Source organism: Chlorocebus sabaeus, chromosome 24 (genome assembly GCF_047675955.1).
Source record: "Chlorocebus sabaeus isolate Y175 chromosome 24, mChlSab1.0.hap1, whole genome shotgun sequence".
Classification (NCBI taxonomy): Eukaryota; Metazoa; Chordata; class Mammalia; order Primates; family Cercopithecidae; genus Chlorocebus; species Chlorocebus sabaeus.
In genome coordinates this window covers 56,700,414-56,721,082 of record NC_132927.1, presented here as the reverse complement: position 1 = coordinate 56,721,082, position 20,669 = coordinate 56,700,414, and the positions used below count along the sequence as shown (strand labels likewise).

General features: G+C 38.5%; 1 protein-coding gene across 1 annotated transcript in view; it reads left to right on the top strand.

Annotated features, from left to right (window-relative positions):
* The first annotated feature begins 288 nt into the window (after positions 1 to 288).
* The window catches only part of DIO2 (iodothyronine deiodinase 2), a 186,363-nt gene continuing 165,982 nt past the window's right edge, over positions 289 to 20,669 (top strand). Inside the window, exon 1 of the mRNA XM_037984328.2 lies at positions 289 to 416. The gene's annotated coding sequence lies outside the window, so the exon portion shown is untranslated. The remainder of the gene's footprint in view (positions 417 to 20,669) is intronic.

Here is a 20,669-nt window from a genome sequence, read left to right as displayed (position 1 = left end):
AAAAAGTATAAATATAACCCATGCTAAGTGTAAAACTAAATGCCAAGGAAGCAGTTTATCTTGTTAAATTCTGCCAAGGGCAAGTGACACAGCAGCTGCAGACCAGTTTGTAGAGGCCTGGGGGGCCATGCTGGCACTGGGAACCCTGGCTTTATCCCACCTGTGGAAAAAGCTCGCATGTGATCCGAGAGACAATTATAATGTGACCTAACACAGTAGCTGAGAGAGGCAGCTTCTTTTGCAACGTTCAGGACTAATTCAATGGATTTTCTTCTCCCTGCTCAGCGGCATTCGGCAGCTTCTCTGGTGACCAGCTACGTCATTTGGCAGCAGGCTAAACTGCTTGCAATTGCATAGAGCAAAGAGCATGCTGAACAGTGATGTTCCAGTTTAAAAGGACAGAGCTGCAAACAAAGGTAGGCTTTTATTTTGGGCAAGAGCCTTTTAACTGCACAGGGTCTCATGCCTGACCACGTGCCCTTCACCACTGCCATGTCCACAGCACTAGGCACATGTCCTCACTCCCTTGTTCTTGAATCCTGAATGCAGAAACCTGATGTCAGCATCTTCTCCTGAGTTTCCTATTTCTTTATGTCTTCATGTCCCACTTGCCTCTCTGCTTCTCTTCTTTACCCCTTTCAGCTCCTTCTTTTTGGGCCTATGTTTTATTCATATGATTATTTTTGACGGGTAGTTTGGTGCCTGAATCTAATATTCAGTGTTTTCTTTTGATGGGAGAAAACTCACAGTACTGCAACTTTACCTGTAGAATACAGAGTATGCCCAGCTACGCCTGCCCACAGTTCCAAGGGGAAGTAACTGTCTGCAAAGTATGATGCTACTTCTTCATTGCACTTGTCACAGTTAATAGTTCTATGTATTTGAGTGATTAATCATTTTCTGTCTTCCTTGGTAAACATAAGCCATTGTGAAAACAATGGCTACCTCCTTTGCCCACTATTGGATCCCTGGTGCCTGTCTGTGTATTCACAGTAACACTTGTTGGGCGAAGGAAGGAATATGCATCTCAGGTTTACCAGTTGAGTCATGGAAGTCCTGAGCTGGTCTTAAGTAAACTTTGGAAATGATACATTGCTTTGGAAATAATTGTGCAGAAAAGCCCAGGATTTTATCAATGAGGTTTTATTATTTTTTTTTAAGTTTATTTTGAGAGATTCAATTGATGGTATTTGTTGAGTATAGATAAACAATGTGTCACCCAATAAGGAGAAATAGTCACTATTATGAATTATACAAACCTTCTTCTATTCTAATAATGTGTTCCTGGAATATACAGATCACTAGAGCTTTATGTTAAGTATCTCAAAACTTTGAAAATATGGTCTATATTTGTTTTCCAGGGTTCCCATAACAAAGTACCACAGACTGGGTGGGTTAAACGACATGAATTTATTGTCTCACAGTCTTGGAGACTGGAAGTGCAAGATCAAGGTGTCAGCAGGGCTGGTTCCTTTTGTGGGCTGTAAAGGAGAAATCCCTTCTATGCCTCTCTCCTACCTTCTGGTGGTTCCTGGCACTCTTTGGCATTCCTTGGCCTGTAGAAACGTCACTTTGACCGCTGCCTTCCCTTTTGCAATGGTGTTTTGCCTGTGTCTGTGTCTTCTTATGAGAACACCAGTCATATTGTATTGGGGCTGATCCTACTCCCGTATGACCTCATCTGAACTAATTACGTCTACAACAACCCCATCCAAATTAGGTCACTTTCTGAGGTGCTGGGGGTTAGGATTTCAACATATAAATATTGGGCAAACACAGTCCAATCCATAACATGGACAGGTAAGCTATAACTGTTGAACAAAAGACTTGTCTGCTGCCAGAATCATTGCACCAGAACCCCCTCCCTGTGTTTTCTGACACCTCTTTTCAGTGGCAGGATTTTGACCTTTTTCACATGGAAGCATCAAGGTCATGACAATCTGGACTTGGCAATTAACTGATTTTACTAGTTGAACCTGTTTCAGAGAACTGCTGGCAGGTACCATCCCAAGTGGCAGTTAGGGACATGATGTGGATGAAGCAGTCACTGCCTGAGAGAGTATGAGAAGACTTCCAATGGCTGCAGAAGGCACAAACCCCCAACTCTTCCTCACTGGTACTTGCAAAGAAGTTCCCTCTGCCCCTCCAGTATATGAAGAAGGCAAAAGAAGTTTCTAGGGTAGTATCTGGTATTGGCTGCTCAAATCGTGACATTGGTTGATGAACACCATTGATCTGTTCAGATTGAGGAGTTCCTATGTAAAGAAAGGACTAAAGTGAGGAAATGCCCTGGAGACATATGACACAAATATTTTACTTCGCCATAATAAAGGGGGAAAGTAATGTTTGACTTTTGGCTGAATGTTCATGAGAAAGACCAATATTTAATCTTGTCTCTGGCTTGTTATCGAGAGAACATGTGACATCACTTGCCTGTGGTTTCTAGGTGCTTAAAAAAGTAACTGGCTGAGAGACAAGGGCTTCCCGAATTGTGAAATTCAGAGAGAGAGTCAGTTGTCCCTGTTGATACAGCCTGTGCTCTAGGGTACATCCATCAGCAGTGCAGACATTGCCCTTGTTTGGGGATCAATGAGACAGAGAGGTAGCTGAGCAAAGTTACAGCAAGAGAGCACCAGGGCAGATGCTTTGTTCCACAGGGAGATTGTGACAGAGGTGGAACTTGAATGTAGATCTTTTGCCGAATGAGCCAGCATGCTCTTTAATGAAAAATTCCATTTGGTGAAGAGAACGAGGAAACAGGGTCAGGGAGAAAACCAAATAGGAAACAAAAAATGCAAGAGGAGAAGAAGTAACAAGCATGAGAATGGATGACAAAATCGAGCCCCAATTACTAATGTTATCCTAAACAAGTTACTTCCACAATGTGGGCCTTATCTTTTTTCGTGTGGAAACAAGGGTAATGGGAAAACTCATTTTTAAGGAAATTTTAGGATAGTATTTCCATAGTATTTTCATTTGAAGTCAGTCTTGTATCTGGATTGTATACATCTTTATTTAGCTGGATCTGTCTTAATTTTTATGGATAAACTTTCATCTAACATACTCTTGTCTTTTTATATATAATATTTAAAAAGTTATTTTACTTCTATGGTTTTGGGTGTCAGTATCATAAAAAAAACCTAAAACTTTTATGCACAAAGTGGCTAAAATTTAAAAAATAATAATTTTGCCATGTTTCAGAAACTAAAGACCTTAACAAGATTAGCCTCAATGACATAAAACAAAATTGAACTCCCTCCTCCTAACAAAAACAACAAAATCAATGTGTTCTAAAGCAAGACCCCTTGTACTTTAAATAAGATCCTGCCTCCAGTTCTTCAGACTGTACTCCCAAGGATAATTAGCTGTAACTAAACAAGCATATGAGGAGAGAAGAGGTTCCTATGAAAGATGGGCTTTAAGACACATGCTATGGATTCAGATCCCTCAGATGGCATTTGGAGATGGCAGCGGACTGAATGTTTATGTCCTCCCAGGATTCATATGTTGAAATCCTGGCCCCTAAGGTGATAGCATTGGGAGGTAGTACCTGTAGGAAGTAATTCCATTATAAGGACCGAGATCTCCTAAATGGAATTAGTGCCCTTATAAAAGACACCACAGAGAGCTAGTTCACCCTGCCACCATGTGAGGACAGAGCAATAAGGCACCTTCTATGAGCCAGGAAACAGACACCAAATATGTCAGTGCCTTGACCTTTGACTCCCCAGCCTCCAGATCTATAAGAAATAAATATTTGTTGGCTGGGCGCAGTGGCTCATGCCTGTAATCTCAGCATTTTGGGAGGCTGAGGCGGGTGGATCACCCAGGTTAGGAGTTCAGGACTAGTCTGGCCAACATGGTGAAACCGCCATCTCTACTAAAAGTACAAAAAATTAGCCAGGCATGGGGGTGGTCGCCTGTAATCCCAGCTACTCAGGAGGCTAAGACAGAAGAATAGCTTGAACCCGGGAGGCAGAGGTTGCTGTGAGCTTAGGTCATGCCACTGTACTCCAGCCTGGGCAACAAGAGCAAAACTCTGTCTCAAAAAAAAAAAAAAAAAAAGAAAAGAAACAAATATTTTTTGTATATAAGGCACCCAGTTTATGGTATCTTGTAATAGCAGCCCAAAAGGACTAAGACACCGTATTTTGCAATGCTGTATTAATTGATCATATTGAGATGGTGGGAGGCCATGCTGGATAGTGGTTAAGAGGCTCGTTAGAGTCCAGTGGTTGTTTCTAAGTGCTGGTTTCACCACACACAACTATGTTACTCTCAACTAGTTATTTAACCCTCCTGTTTCAATTTCCTCATCTGTAACCTGGTGATGGCTTTCAGTACATACTTGGATTTTCTTTTGTGTGTGAGGATTAAAGGAAATAAATGTAAAGTGCTGAGTAGAGTGGCACATAGTAAATGCTTAATAAATATTAGGTAATAATGATCACTCTACTTGTTATGATGTCATCCCTCATAAAGAAACTGATTTCATTATAATAATGGATTTAGAATCTAATGACTTTTCATCAGTGTGGAATATATTTCTTCTTAATTTATGACTGAACACAAGGTTCCAAGTATGCCAGAACCTCACATTACCCTATAGATCCAGATCTGAAGAGCAGGAAAACACCCCTGATGTGATGCTTGGGTGTGGCAGTTCTGCTGTTATAGGAGCACCCAGTTCATTACAAGTTTGAACAACATGTTCCTCGCTCTGGGCAGAAAAACACTAAGCCAGGAAATGTCTGTTTTGTAAGAAGACAATTCAGACTTGTTTTTCAGGGCCTTCCATAATCTCAAACTTCTCAGCTGTAGAAGCAATAGCAGCAGAAGGAATTATTGAACGTGGCATCTACATATGAAGAGAGAATAAAAAGGGAAAAAGAAAACCCAGCAGTTTGCACTCTCGGGATGAGTAAATAGAAACCTGGTAGGAAAAGGGAACAGAAAAGACATGAAAACCAATGCAAATGAATATAAAGCATGTATTCCTAGCTATATGGAAATATAGAAATAACTTTAAAAGGGTATCTCATTTGAACAAATGTCTGGTGCCTCCTTGACCATCTCCCGTAGTAGGGCATTCCATGTCTTTTTAAGCATCTCATTCCATCTCTAGGGACTAGCTGGTAATAGGAGAAAAAAATAATTTCTTTATTCTAACCCTAGTTGGGATCCTGGCTCCATCACTTAACAGTTTTGAACTTTGGAGGTAAAATAAAAACAATGTATCAATGGACATCATAATAGTACCAACTTCATGGCGTTGTCGTAAGGATTAAATGAGATCATACATATAATTCTATAACACAATGCTTGGTTCATAACTAACACAAATTGAACTAATTAAGTATTCAATTGGCTTTATTATGATTATTGAGCAGGACTGTCTGCATTCTAATCCTGGCTCCAACATCCTAATCTGGAACAAGTGACTTTATTTCTCAGTACTTTATTGCCTACTCTATCAAATGGGGATTCTAGTAGGGTCTGTCTCATGAGGTTGATGAGAGAATTAGACAAGCTGATAAAGGTAAAGCTCTTAGAACAGAGCCTTGCATTTAGTGGGGGTCCATTCAATGTTAGTCATTGTTGATGAAAGGCTTCTTCCTGACCAACTGCTCCTTTTATCACTCTTCTTGCTCAATGAGTGCTCCTCCCAAGCAGTGCCCTGTGCTCTTTCTAGCTCTTTCTCTCTTTTGGAGGAATGTAATTGAAGCCAAGATAGTGGGTTTAATCTTCCAGGGGCCATGAAGGATCCCTTTGCTCATGTGAAAGTAGATGAGATTAAATCTATTTCCAGGGTCAGCTAAAGGAACAAGCCACAGAGGTGGCCCAAGGGAAAGGTAGGTCAGTAGATTCAGTGTGGAATAGAAAGAACATGAAGTACTCTGAGACGTGGAAGCCCGGCATAGGGATGAGACAATGTGGTTTGTTTGGGAGCCTGGCAACGTGGCAGATAATGCAAATGGCTCTGACCTGGGGAGCTTACTGTGCCAGGAGCCGCTTGCCTTTCATAAGCGTGAAATCCACTTAGGTAACCTTTGGTACATACCCTTCTGAATCCACAGCTTGTTCTTTACAAGTTTTTGGCAAAAAGTAGTGTTCACTGGTCACACCCATTCTATTCTATATTTATTCTCAGTGTGCAAGACTAATGAGATAATCATGCCCCAGGGCTTAACTGGTTGAAATCTGTAAATCTCCTAAAAGTGTAATTACCTATTCATAATCCTTCTTTCCCATATTGCGTAAATCTCATTAGTACATTTTTTTATTATTCATGTTATGGAAAAAATTGCTTTTTTGCCATTGAAAGAACAGTTGGCAGAGAGAGAGAACCAGGTGTTTTGTTTGAGCTGTTTGGTTTAATCTCTGTGATCAAATTAACTCATTTATGCTGGAGGTTGCAAATTTTTTTGTGTGTGAAAAATCAGACCTTGGCGATGACCTTGAGCAGTAGGATATAAGTAACTCCCACAAGCTTAGCGTTGCAATAATGGAACACTAGACATAAATGGGTTAAGGAGTGCACTCCACCCCCCAAGTGTAGGAGACTCCTTTAGTAGTCAGTCCTGTTCAGTGTTTTGTTTTTAGAGCAAGGACCCTCTCTCTAAAGGCCTGCAGGCACTGGTGTGAGATTATAATAACATTGCAAAGCAAGGAATTTGCTGCTCTTAAAACTTATTTCGGAATGGTTCCTGGAAAGACATGGACTCATGCACCGTCATAGCAATGGGAACCCCACAGGGAACAAAATTAACTCTGATGAAGCCTCTACAGAAAATCTCGTGGCCCTTTGCCTGATGTATTTGTCTTGAGTGGGCAAGTAATTGCAGAAATTTTATACATTTGTACACGAAGAATCACAGACGATTGGGGATTATAGAAAATATGTTTTATTTCTAGAATGTACTGATTGATTTTTTTCTAGGCAGAGATGACATGAGCGTTAATGAGACTTTCATGACATTCCCAGTTTATTTAATCAGTTTGATTCATGACACATGGTACAGATTTATAACATATGAAATGATTCTGTAATTTTCTTTGATGCTTCCAAATTACTTATGTGTGTAGTGGGGGGATGACAGGGGAGACTGTCTAATACCAAATAAAATTGCTTGAAACAGTGGCCCCAAACTACCATCTGGGATGAGGAAGGGCCATGTTTACCTATTCTGTGTGTGTGTGTTTGTGGCTACATGTGACCCCACGGTCCTTCCTATATATCTTCCATTTAAGGTAGTATAGTCAAAGAGTTCTGCTGGCGAAGCAGAAGATCAGAACTCTCCTGTCACTGTCTCTGACCAGTATGCTAAGATATTTGGGCCACTTAACTTCATTGGGTCTCAGGACAGAGGGGGATAGGCTATACAACCTCTGAATTGTACCTTATCTACCTGTGGACTGCAGCAAACTTTAGCGTCAGCCTGGAGAGGACTCCTGGGGCCATCGCCTGTTTGGCCAAGCAGTCAATGGGGTAGAGAAGCAAGACAGTGGGGAGGGGAATTTCCTAAAGGGTGAAGAAGAAGAAGAGCTGGGATATGGAGCTAGGGTTAGGCCTTTGCTCTCTGAACATCCTCCCCTTTCCATTCTAAGGAGGAGAACTAAGACTAGAGAAGGTGCCCTAATTGCTCCCTCCTCTATCTCATCTCAGCAACTCCAAGAAGGAGGACCAAAACTTCTTTTTTTTTTTTTTTTTTTTTTTTTGAGAAAAAATCTTGCTCTGTCACCCAGGCTGGAGTGCAGTGTCACGATCTTGGCTTACTGCAACCACTGCCTCCTGGGTTCAAGCAATTCTCCTGCCTCAGCCTCCCAAGTAGCTGGGATTACAACCGCATGCCACTGCCACACCTAGCTAATTTTTGTATTCTTAGTAGAGACGGGGTTTCGCCATGTTAGCCAGGCTGGTCTCAAACTCCTGACCTCAAATGATTCGCCCTCCTTTGCCTCCCAAAGTGCTGGGATTACAGGTGTGAGTTACCATGCCGGGCCGAGGACAAAAGACTTACATAATTCCCTGTAGGAATCACTCTTTAAGGGTGTCACTCTAAGGATTTTTCATGGTGAAGAACCAAATCTGTTTAGATTAAGTCTGAGTCTGCATTTTTTTCCTCATGTCATCTCTTAATATTTTAGACATATAGATAAAAAATTAGTTTCTCAAACTTCCAAAATCTCCAAATTTCCAAAATCCTGGAGTCTGGAAATCTAAATATTTGGATGAAAACTTAAAATTGCACTTTTCATTTGACTTCTTAGGTTTGTAGACGGGACCTCTTTAGACCCAGACTTCATATAGCCACGCATTAGTAGTGTTTAAGAAGTCTTAGGTGATCTCCAAAAAAACCTTTCCCTCATAACACTGTATATTTATGTAGCTGAATGAGATTTAGACTTTCTACCTTAATATACTGTAACTACCAAATTAAATGTGCTGATCTCCTTAAAATACAGGCAGAAGGCTTCTATATTTTCCATTCCTTTAATCCTTTTCCATTCCTTTTAAACCTATTGTCTCTGTAGGTAGCCCTCTTGGGTAAATTATTTGTTCAACAGCTCTAGGGCAGGTATTTCCCATGTGCTATGGACCACATGTAGAATTCAGGAAACACGTATGTGTCCTTTTTTTTTTTTTTTTTTTTTAATTTTATTTATTTATTTATTATCAGCGGAAGCACAGTTTGCTGTCTCTACAACTTTCAAATTGGACACTATGAGCAGCTTCATCCAGCTTCTTGCCTGGAGATTTTTTCAATTATAGGTCTTGCATCTGACCCATATCCACGACAGACTCTAAAGAGATACAGACTAAGGTCCACAAGTGGTTCTCTTAAAGCATCTTTCACTTGGCATGAAGTAAGGAGGGAGTAGCCCTCAACTTTTCCATTGCAAAGTAGGGGTAAGTGAAGAGTGAAATGCACAGAATTCTAGCAAATTCCTCCAAAGAAATTGTCTTTCCTTGCCTCTGTAACCTCTTTTACACTCTTAAGGTTTGTGTTGGGCTAAGATTGCAAAACCAGTTTTTGCCCATCTCCTATGGAAGTGCTATATAGCTGGTGTGACACCTTGATTTGTGCATATACTTCATCAGCTTCCCTGAATGTCCACGATCTTCTTAAGAGTAGAGGCTTTGTTATGGACATTTGTACTTCTTATAATACCTAATGCAGTGTCCCATATAATAGGTGCTCAATGTATATTGGAGAATGAGTGAATGAATGAAGGTAAGCTTTCTGCCTGTATGAAGGAAAATGACTAGCTCCTGTTTAACTGTGCAACTGTGCACACTTGCAAGTTGCCCTCTTGCATTCTGCTTCTCATGTAAGTACTGTTATTAAACTTCTAAATACTTAACAGAAAGCTTTTTTTTTTTTTTGGCAGTGAACGAACTCCTTTTGTCTTCTGTCCCGTGAATATCCTAACCACTTTGTCACTTTGATCTAGGGGGCATTTCATCCTCAGAAATGCAAAGGAGTTGGCGACTGCACAAAATGTGTTCTATTTCCTATTGCCGTAAAAATCCATTGCTCTTGAGCCTTTGCCCGCCCCCTTTCATGGTAATGTGTAAGCCACTAAATTGCAGTTACTGGCTGTGGCCAGGGCCATCGAAAAATCGTGAATGCCATGTAGATTTGAGGCTTGCTCCACTAAAGAGTCCACAATGGCTTTACTGTAACTGGGTTAACTAGAACTTGGCAAACACCTATCCAAGGAGGGTGATACCAAGTCCCCTCCCCACTTCCAGGATGCTGGCCTGATCTTCTTGTATTTGTGCAACTGGCCCATCCAGAGACCCACTGAAGCCGGGAGGAGGGCCCTGGTGAGGGCGACTCTCTCTGGGTCAAGTTGTCCTTTTGCAGCTCTCTTTTCACACAGCTTCTCTTCCTGAAATGTGAAGTAGGTTAGAGGATAGCTTGTTTTATTTTGCTATTTGAAATACAGCATTTGGGGTTATGCTCTGAATAATCTGTGCTTGTTAGAAATGACTGTCATCCTTTTGAAGCAATAACAAAGAACTACATTTAAATTAAATTCAGACAAGCAGGAGCCTCTCCACAAAATCAATGGAGCCAGGCATTTTTCAAAGAGAGATTTTGATTTTTTTTATCTCTAATATTCCAGGGCATAAATCAGCAAAGATATCTCAGAATCGAAAAGGAGCTGGGCCATTGTTCATAATGCCTTAAAAGTATTTGATAATATGTTTGGGGTGGGAGTGAAAAGGTAAGATAAAATATTGTATGCAATCATCTTTAATATCACTTATTTTTATATTTGGCAAACTTTATTCTTTCTCAATTTCCTTGTGTAAAATTTCAAGTATTGATTTTTTGAAAGATAGATTCATTCATTTATTAAATTTATTAAATCTGTAAGACCTCAAGAGACTAAAGCCCTGTCAAATATAGTTTTCAAAATGTTAATTTGCATAAATATATTCATACACACATACCAAATGTAGCATAAAACAGTAGTGACCAGCAATGTGGTGGCCTCATGTTCCAGGTAGAAGACTTGTTACATCAATGCAAAATAAAGTATCTATTTTTAAAATATGTTTTCCTCATAGTGTCCAAATTAAACCCTACTTTCGTACTCAAATAATCCCATCTTTATTTTAATGCATCAAAGCAGTCATCCTCTCCAGTTCTTCAACACAAAAACACTCTATTCTTTTCTCATACTAGACATATAAATATCTGGAGCTGCCAAAGTTCATCTTTTAAAGTCAAGAAGGAAAGTTTCATCAGTTATTTCAATAATTTGCCTTGCAGTTGCTCTGCTTCAATGCAGGATTAGTTCTGTCTAATAAAGCTAATGAGCAGGTTAATTATTAATACACACTGAAAAATTAAAATCCTCACATTCATTCACCTCATCTATATGATGGGCGTTATCACTGCTGTAGATACATGGATTTCCTCTCTATAGTTTCTGCTTTCAAAACAAATAGATCCTTCATTTTAGTCAGTATGGTTACGCTGAGCAAAGTCATTCTACCTGGTTTTTACCTTCCCCATAGTGGAGAAAGTATCTTTTTTTTTGTGCTTGCTGATCATATGGCAGGAGTCTTTCTGTGTAGTTTTGTGCATTGGTGTCACGTAAGCCCGTCCTACACCCCTTAGCTATTCATTTTATGGCCACAGAAGAGCACATCTCATTTTTATCAGATTACCCTTCTTTCTCTTCCTTCTTTCTGTGCTCCTCCAGTCACTCTAACCTTGGGAACAGAGAACCCTGAACTAAAAAAAAACCCATCTTTGATTGATGAGGCCCCTGCTATTGAGAACCCTGACCTCAGAGAAACCCATCTGTAATTGACGAGGCAACTGCTATTGATTTATGACTCTGATATTTGCTTTTAGGTTCCTAAATTTAGGGAAAACTTTTCTTTTGAATATTGCATAATTTGTTCAATAAAATACTATTTTTGTGGCAGGTACAAATTTAATTTAACTCCAGTCCTCAAGGTCAGGGTGACTCTAAGTCATGGCCCTAAGTCAAGGGCCATGTCTCTAGCAACTTATACATTACTCCTTCAGGCTCTGAAGCATGTGTGAGTAAAGGACCTTTTCCACAACAGAAGATGATATGTACTAGTATTTTTTCCTCTCAGTTCAAACACCAAATTCTTCTGGAATTCTTTTTTTTTTTTTTTTTTTTTTTTTTTGAGATGGAGTTTTGCTCTTGTTGCCCAGGCTAGAGTGCAATGGCACAACCTTGGCTCACCACAACTTCTGCCTCCTGGGTTTAAACACTTCTCTGGCCTCAGCTTCCCGAGTAGGTGGGATTACAGGCATGTGCCACCACACCCGGCTAATTTTGTATTTTTAGTAGAGATGAGGTTTCTCCATGTTGGTCAGACTGGTCTCAAATTCCTGACCTCAGGCGATCCGCCCTCCTTGGCCTTCCAAAGTGCTGGGATTACAGGCATTGAGCCACTATGCCCAGCCACCTGAATTCTTTTTCTATGCCAAGGTTCGCCATCTTCTACCAACATCAGCTTCACCTCTGGGGCTCCCTCTGTCTTTGCTAAAGTGTCCACTATTAATACTTCTCAAACTTTACGATTGTTAGAGTCTGTAAGGTTAATTTCCTGAACCCTATCCTCCCCCATATATAGCCTTCCTAGATCTATGTCCAGAAATTCTGATTGACTCAGTTGGTCTCATATGACACTTGGGCACCACTTCACAAAATGGGATGCTAAAGGGGTTCGTCACACTTTGACGAACAGTGGTCCTGCTAGCCTGCTAGTTTTTGTCCGCATTTCTGTAACCAATGCCATATTAGTGGCCTTAGTATGGGTCAAGGACACTTGTCGCTTCAGCAAAAGTATGAATGGGGAAGGGAGGGTGGACGTGGGAGGGTAATTAAAAAATAGATGCTTATATTTTCTGATAGACATTTGGATTCTGCAGAAGTCTCCCATCTTACCATGTTGCAGAAGATGAGTAAGTTGTTCCTTTCTCCCAAAAAGACAAACCGCAATGAGGCTGCTTAGCTCATTCTAGAATCATAATTACATGTGTCCCATCCCCCACACTTTTAGTATTTTATCCAGGTTGGCTGTAGCACGGTCAAGGAGGTTGTGATCTGTGGACCCATCTGAATACCATTTGCTGCCAAAATATCTCAACCTTGACCTCAAAGAGCCCCACCTCTGATTGATGAGGCCACAGTTATTGAATTACTACTCTGATATTTGCTCTTAGGTTCCTAAATTTAGGGAACACTTCTGTTTTGAATACTGTACAATTTATTGAATAAAATACTATTTTGTGGCATGTTCAAATTTAATCCAACAAAATAATTAAAATATAGTCATTACTTCTATGTCATAATAGTGGAAAGTTCTAATAACCATTTACTCAGATAATGCTAAATGTATACTGTTATAAACTTTGGAAAAGGCGAGTGGATCAGGAACTCAGTTTATATCAGGGATTCCTGAGTTTGGAATGGTCATCTGTCTGGGTAATCTGCCTGTACCTGTAGGTGTGGGTTATGCTTGTGAGGAAAACTTTGAGCTCAGGGAGCAGCCTGACAGCCAGACCAGGAGGGTTAGGCACCAAGAAAACGGAGTCAGCTCAAAAGTCCAAGCTCCTTGACCTGCGCACTCAGGTGGATAGTTAGAGGGGTGGGGAGGTGGGTATTTTGACACTACTCTAAACAGGTGAGAAAGATGTCCAACCTCGCAGGGAAACATGGTAGTTGTGCAACATCATGACAATTCCACTGCCAGTCAGTGTCGAATTAGTCAGCACGGCAGCATCTTGAAAATAGGTATTGGACATGAGCTGAATGATAGGGATTTAGTTAGTATGACTCCAGCCTTTGAAAGGGTTAAAAAAATTAAGGAAGGATTCCATATTTAAAAATGTCGCATGAAAAAAAATGAGAGTGAGATTGTCCTTCATGCAATATTTTTGGAAATTTTGGAAAATATTCTTCATGGGATCCTTCCTCGCTGACCATGCCTGATGAACTAGTTGTCAGGGTACAAGATGTGAATTGGGTACAAGATAAAAGCTTGTGAACCAAATATAGGATATAAATGTCACAGTAGGGCTAATCAGAAGACTAAATTACTGTTGATTTTTATGTTACTGCATTAGAACTCTTTGTATTCCATTAAATATTGGTTGGTTCAGCCAGGCATAAGCCCAGGAGTTCAAGACCAGTCTGGGCAACACAGTAAGATGCTGTCTCCATTTTAAAAAAGATAAATTGGTTATCTTTTCTGACTTAAAACCTTCCATGACTTCCCATTGCAAACTTCTCTGTGATCTGGCCCTAACAACCATCTGACCTCAGCCCCTTCCACTTACTTCAGCTAAGGTGGCTTTTTCTCTTTTCATTAAACATACTGAGCTCCTCCCAGTCCCACGGCCTTGCACTTGCAGATGCCTCTGCCTTTTCTAGACCTCCGATACACTCTCTCCTTCTTGACATTCAAGTACTGGCTCAAATACCTTTTTCTCCAAGAGGCTTTCTTTGACTACCCATTCTTAAGTTGTATTTATCTTCCAGTTAGTCTCCACATTATCAGTCTTTTCTTATTTCCCATATATAGCATGTAACACTTCTCACACATTTCACAACATATATTTACATTCATTTTATGTCTTAATTTTCTCTCTTGGCCCCTTGACTGTAAACTCCATGAGTATAGATGAGGTTTTGTTTATTTATTGTTGTTATTGTTGTTCATTGCGGTGTTCTTACAGCACAAACAATACCTTGAACTTAGTAGGTATCCAATATTTATTTTCTGAATGACTGATTGGTTGAAAGTCTTCCAAACTCTAGTAGGGGAGAGCCGACTGCAAAAGTTGTGTGGGGATAGAAAAAAAGGAAGTAAGTTAAAAAAAAGAAACTCATTAAAATATCAGTATTTCAGAATTCTAGGCTATAAAATGTATGTGTTACAAAGGATCTACTTTGCAGGATTACGCTGCATGACGATTCAAAAATAAGTACTTTGTAAATTCAAATTTTGTGAGTTAAGATTATGAGAACCTGATATTCCAAAAAGGTGATGCAGGAGAGAATAATAATAAGAAGAAGAAAGTTCAGAGGACCACCCAGAAGATGTACAACAACTGATACTAAATGCTAATGATATAAAGAAATTTAGGATTAACTCAAAGTTGTTCTGATTTAATGCTCATTTCATTATTGAGTACAAAATGCTATATAGCAGATGTTCAACTTCACTTTTATAGAATGTATTAATCTTTTCACCTTGCTTAGAAAAAAGTGCTCAAATTTATTGAGTCAGTGGAGACACTAACTTGCTTTTGGCTAGAGATCATTAGGAGGTCAAAGAAAAGAAAAAATCTAATTTCTTTTTAAATGTTTGATTTGACAATTTTAATTTTTTTCCCTTTCCCTCAATACATTTGTAAGACCAACATTATCGTACCATGGAGGTTTCTAACATGAACACTTCCAGCACATTGGATCTTATAAATGACCTCTACTGAGATCATATATGGGCTTTATTTTCTGTCTATTATTAGAAAAAAATTAGTTATTAATCACTGTGAATCATTAAAAAGTCATTAATGGACTTTATTTTTTGTCTATTACTATAATTTTTATTAATTTTCAATTAAAAACATAGAATTAAAACCTACTACAATGCATCTAAGCCCATGTGTAATTTCAAATTTAAAAAATTAACAAAAGCTCAAAAAAGGATATGACAGTTTTTTCTTCTTATTCTTTCCTTCTCCCTTAGTTACTTTGATTTAGTCTATAATCATGGATGCTTCATGAAAATTTGCTATTAACAAATTGTGAATAAAAGTGGAGCTTTACTTGGTGTCCTACAGCCCAACACCCTGGCTTATTGTAAGAAAGCTTGGCCTTAACAAGATTCCACTTAAGAACACCTAGTTCCTCCCACCCTTGCTATTGTTCTTTATGTTTATCAGTATGTAGACTGAATCATATGTCTGAGCCTTTGTGGTTCTAATGCCTCAGAGTTGTGATCTGATCTGATTCAGTGCTTCCCAAACATCAGACTGGGGATCAGTACTGGTTCATAACCAAATGAAAATTATAAAAACAGGGAAATGGGTTTTGCATAAAGCTATTTTTCCCCAAATTAAGGAAATTTTCTTTATATATGGATGATATTGTTCCTATTATTTGGTATAGATCAAACTTTTATAAAATAATAATGATAATAGATGGTAGTTTTTTTAAAAAAAAGTTTTTACTTGGCAACCCAAAATGCTGGCAATCATGAACAACAGTTTCTTCTATTGGAACTGTTTAGGGAACTTACTTTAAAAAACAGAGTGGGGTAATGAACCCATGTGTACTTTGCAGTTGACCGTTTATGGCCAATCCTATTTTGTCTAATTATACCACTACTCTCTCTCACCTGATTTTTTTTTTTTTATAGCAAATTCATTGTCTCTTCTTATCTACCAAATTTTAGAATTTAATTTTAGGAAATAGGGATTCATTTGCTTAAATTTACCCTCAAATTTTAGAGATTGTAAAATCTCAAATAGAACTGAAATGGGCTCCATCGAGAATATTCAGCTCCTTCCCATTACTGGGGAGAAAATGGAAACCAAAGAAAGGGAAGCATCTTACCACTAGGACTGGTGGCACAGATATGTCATCCCTGAAATTTTTATTCTAAGTTTGATCATTGTTCATGATATCATATAAAGAAAACTAAACATATGACGTAGAGAACCTCCATGTAGAGAAGCCTCATTTACAAAATTCAATTCAAAATGGATCAGAGCCCTAAATGTAAGAGCTAGAACTATAAAAGTATTAAGAAAAAAACATAGATGTAAATCTTCATGACTTTGGATTAGGCAATAATTTCTTTAATATAATGCCAAAAGTACAAGCAATCAAAGAACAAATAGATAAATTCAACTTCATTGAAATTAAAAACTTACTGCCTCAAAGGATACTATCTAGAAAGTCAAAAGAGGACTTACAGAATATGAGAAGATATTCACAAAGTATATATTTCATAAAGATCTAGTATCCAGAATATATAAAGAAGTATTATAACTCAGCAATAAAAAGATAACCCAACTAAAAAATGGGCAAAGGATTTGAACAGATATTTCTTTAAAGAAGATGGAGAAATTGCCAATAAACATATGAAAAGATGTTCACTATTATTGGCCATCAGGGAGGTGCAAATCAAAACCACAATGAGATATCACTTAATACCCACTAGGATAGTTATAATAAAAAAGACAGATGAGACAGTGCTAGCAATGGTATGGAAAAATTGGAAGCCTAAGGCATTGCTGGTGAGAACATAAATGGTACACGCACTTTGAAAAACAGTTTGGTGGTTCCTCAAAAGCTTAAACATAAAGTTACCATATGATGTAGTTAATCCTACTCCTAGGGATATACCCTAGAGAAGGGAAGCATATGTTCACACAAAAACTTGTAAAAGAATGTTCATTGCAACATTATTCATAACTGCCAAAAGGTAGAAAACACCCAAATGCCCATCAACTGATGAATGGATAAACAAAGTGTGGTATATCCATACAATAGAATATTACTAAGCCATTAAAAGGAATGAAATACTGACTCATGCACAAGATGGATGACTCTTAAAAACCTCATGCTAAGTGAATGAAGCTGGACACAAAAGGCAGCATATTACATTACTTCATTTTTATGAAATGTTTAGAATAGGTAAATCCATAGACACAGAAAATAGATTAGTGATTGTCAGAGGCCATGGGAAAGGGAATGGGATTAACTGCTAATAGGCATGGGTTTTTTTTTTGTGGGGCGTGGGAGTGATAAAGGTATTCTGGAATTATAGTGGTGATGGTTGCACAGCTTTGTAAATATACTAAAAACCAATGAATTGTATACTTTAAAAATGTTGATTTTATGCTATTTTATGGTATATCATCTTATGACACACAATAAAAGTATAACATTGGTTTTTATCAATAAATGTTATACTTTAAATGTATCGATGTTGTGGTATATGATCAGCTAGACCTACATCAATTTATAATAAGACATACAGAGATGAGCATACTTCTATTCCCCAAGGTTGTGTCTTCATTTTAGTAATGTTCTTCCTTTTTCTACCGTTTCACTATGCTTTTCATAAAGGGAGACTCTATAGTGGTAAACTAAAGTCTTAGGGGAACAAAATTTTAAGCAGCAAGAATAACATTTAAGTTCTTGAAAAACTGTCTTTTTCATTTATAGTAATCTTAGATTTACAGAAAGTTTGCAAAGGTAGTACAAAGAAATCCTATATTCCTTCACCCATTTTCCTCTAATGTCAGCATCTAATATAACCATGGGACCAAAAATAAGAAATTAATATTGGTATGTTCTTATTAAATAAACTCCAACATTTATTAAGAATGTGTCAATTTTTCCATGAGTGTCCTTTTTCAGTACCCAGAGTCAACGCAGGATACCATGTTGCATTTAGTTGTCACATTTTTATAGTATCCCCTGGTCTGTGAGAGTTTCTCATTCTTTTCTTGCTTTCTGTGACCTGTATAATTCTGAAGAGAGAAGTGCAGTTATTTTATAGAATGTCTTTCAATATGGGTTTGTCTGATGTTTTTCTCATGATTATATTGGGGTGATGAGTATGAGGGGCACATACCACAGAGGTAATGTGCCTTTCTCAGCATGTCATATTAGTGTGTACATGGTAAATGTACATCAAGATAAATGCTTATTGGTGATGTTAATCTTGATCACTCACTTTAGCTAGTGTTTTCTGGGTTTCTCCAATATAAGTGTATGTTTTTTCCCTTTTTGTACTCGGTAAGCTAGTCACCAAATGCAGCTCACCCTTAAAGCAGGGGGTGGTTAATTCTCCCTGCTGGAAAGGTATGTATGTAGTATCTACATATATTATTTAGAATTTTTCCTCATGTAAGATTTGTCTTTTGTCACCCACGTATTTATTCACTCATTTATTTATATCAGTATGGACTCATGTATATTTATGTTATACTTTGTGCTGTAATCTAATTCTATGTTTTATATTTTGTTGTCCAAAGCGTTCCAGCTTTGGCCATTGTAGCTCTTTCAGGTTGGTTCCTTTTATAGAAACTATCCTTTTAAAAAATATTTTTATTTTAAAATATTTTTAGCACTTCCTTACTTTCTGACACTACAGAATGCTCCTAGGCTCATATTGTATACCCGCTATTCCAGACACAGAATCGGCCCCAGTTCCATTGTTGGAGAATGGTGTTAGAAACCAAGATCCAGGTGCTGGGTGTAAAAGCAGCAACGTTTGTGTAATGGGAATATGTCAGCTTGAAGGAAAGGAAGGCATCAGCTGTGTAGTGGAAGAAAGAGGAGAGAACTAAGGGAGTGGGTTAGGTGGTAACTGAGGATTGAAAGAGGCGCCAAAGCTGAAGCTGAAACACGGCACTACTGGGTTGCCCGTGTGGAACGCTGTACTTAAATGTTCATGGCAGCACAACACGGACAGTTTAAATTGAGGACGAGACACTGGGGTGAATATATCACAAGCCATCTTTGAAATTGAATACAGTATGAAATTTAACTAGAAAAAGTCAAACCTGACATTTCAGACCCGCTTTTATTTGGATTCTCACAACTGAGTATTGTTTGATTCTGCTATCTTTTCACTGGGGTTTTTTTTTTTTTCTTTGGATGAAGACATCTCAAATAGGCACTTAAAATATAAATGAAGGTAATAATGATAATGATAACCAGGGAGTGCTATTATTAGCGATTCTGAAGCCCCTGTTTGTGTTTATTACGAGTTTAATGTTTTGTCCCAGGCAGAGAAAAATTGGATGCCAGGCATGGGAATAGCTGTGGTGGGGAGTTTGGAAGGGGAGGACGGTGTTAAAGTCACGGTACAGCGGGCAGAGAAAGCAATGCAATTCTGTTTTCTCTAAACCTCAAGTGCAGAGGCTGCTTATGCGGGAGATTGTAAAAGGGAAGTCTGCTTAATAGGAGAGCAACGAGGTGGACAATCTTTGCTATACTTATATTAACATATGTGTACCTCACAAAATACATTTTGAAAGTTGCTGGCAGACATTTTTTTTTTAGAATAAAAGCTGGGAGTGCAGTTTGGTTTTTTTTTTTTTTTTTTAAGCAGCTGAAGATTTTGAACTGTGCTGTAGATTAGCTAGACATTACAAAAAGCCCTTCCTGAGTCAGCTAAACAGTGAAATGAAGTTCCTCAAAGTTGGTTTAGCACTGGTGAGTAGCATAATAACTCAGGAATGGTGGATTCAGTCAATTTAGAGGATAGGACAAATGTTTTGATTCCACCTTCGAAGTTACCTGGGGAACCTAAGAACTTGCTATAATTAACAATACATTTTTGTACTTACAGAATCTCAGAAACCTTTTTTTTCTGGAGGAAAAAGTTGGCATAGTTTGACTTAAACAAAAGTAAGTGGGATATTCCATGTGATCCATTAAATTTTATTTTTCTGCTTACCTCTCTCAGGGACAGCATGGCTATGTCACCCTAGCCCAGGGCCAGGATGTATCCTGCCTCTACTATTAACTTGCTGGATGGATGTCTGCTTACTGTGCTTCTTATGAGCTAAATTGTTTGCCCCCAGAATCCCCCCAAATGTATGTGTTGAAATCCTAACCCCCAGTACCTAAGAATGTAACTGTATTTTGAGACAGCATCATTAAAGAGGTAATTTAATTTAAATGAGGTCATTAAGTAGGCCCTAATCCCATCTGACTGTTGTGCTTATAAGAAAAAGACATTGGGACACAGGTACATACAGAGGGAAGATGATGTGAAAAGACATGGGGAGAAGACAGCCGTTTACAAACCAAGGAGGCAGGCCTGGAATAGATCTTTCCCTCATAGCCCTCAGAAAGAAGCAGTCTTGCTGACCCCTTGACTTCAGACTTCAAGCCTCCAGAACTGTGATAAGATAAATATCTGTTGTTTTTTTTTAAGTCACCAAGTCTCTTGTGCTTTGTTATGGCATACCAAGTGCTATGTGAAAAAATCACAGGAATCCTTTGCGAGAAAGAGAAAACTAGTATTTGTTGAGAGTCAACATATAGAGAAACATAAATTTCTTTTATAACGTTAATCTTCACAAGTACCCATGAAACGGGCATTATCTTCATTATATTGATGAAAAACA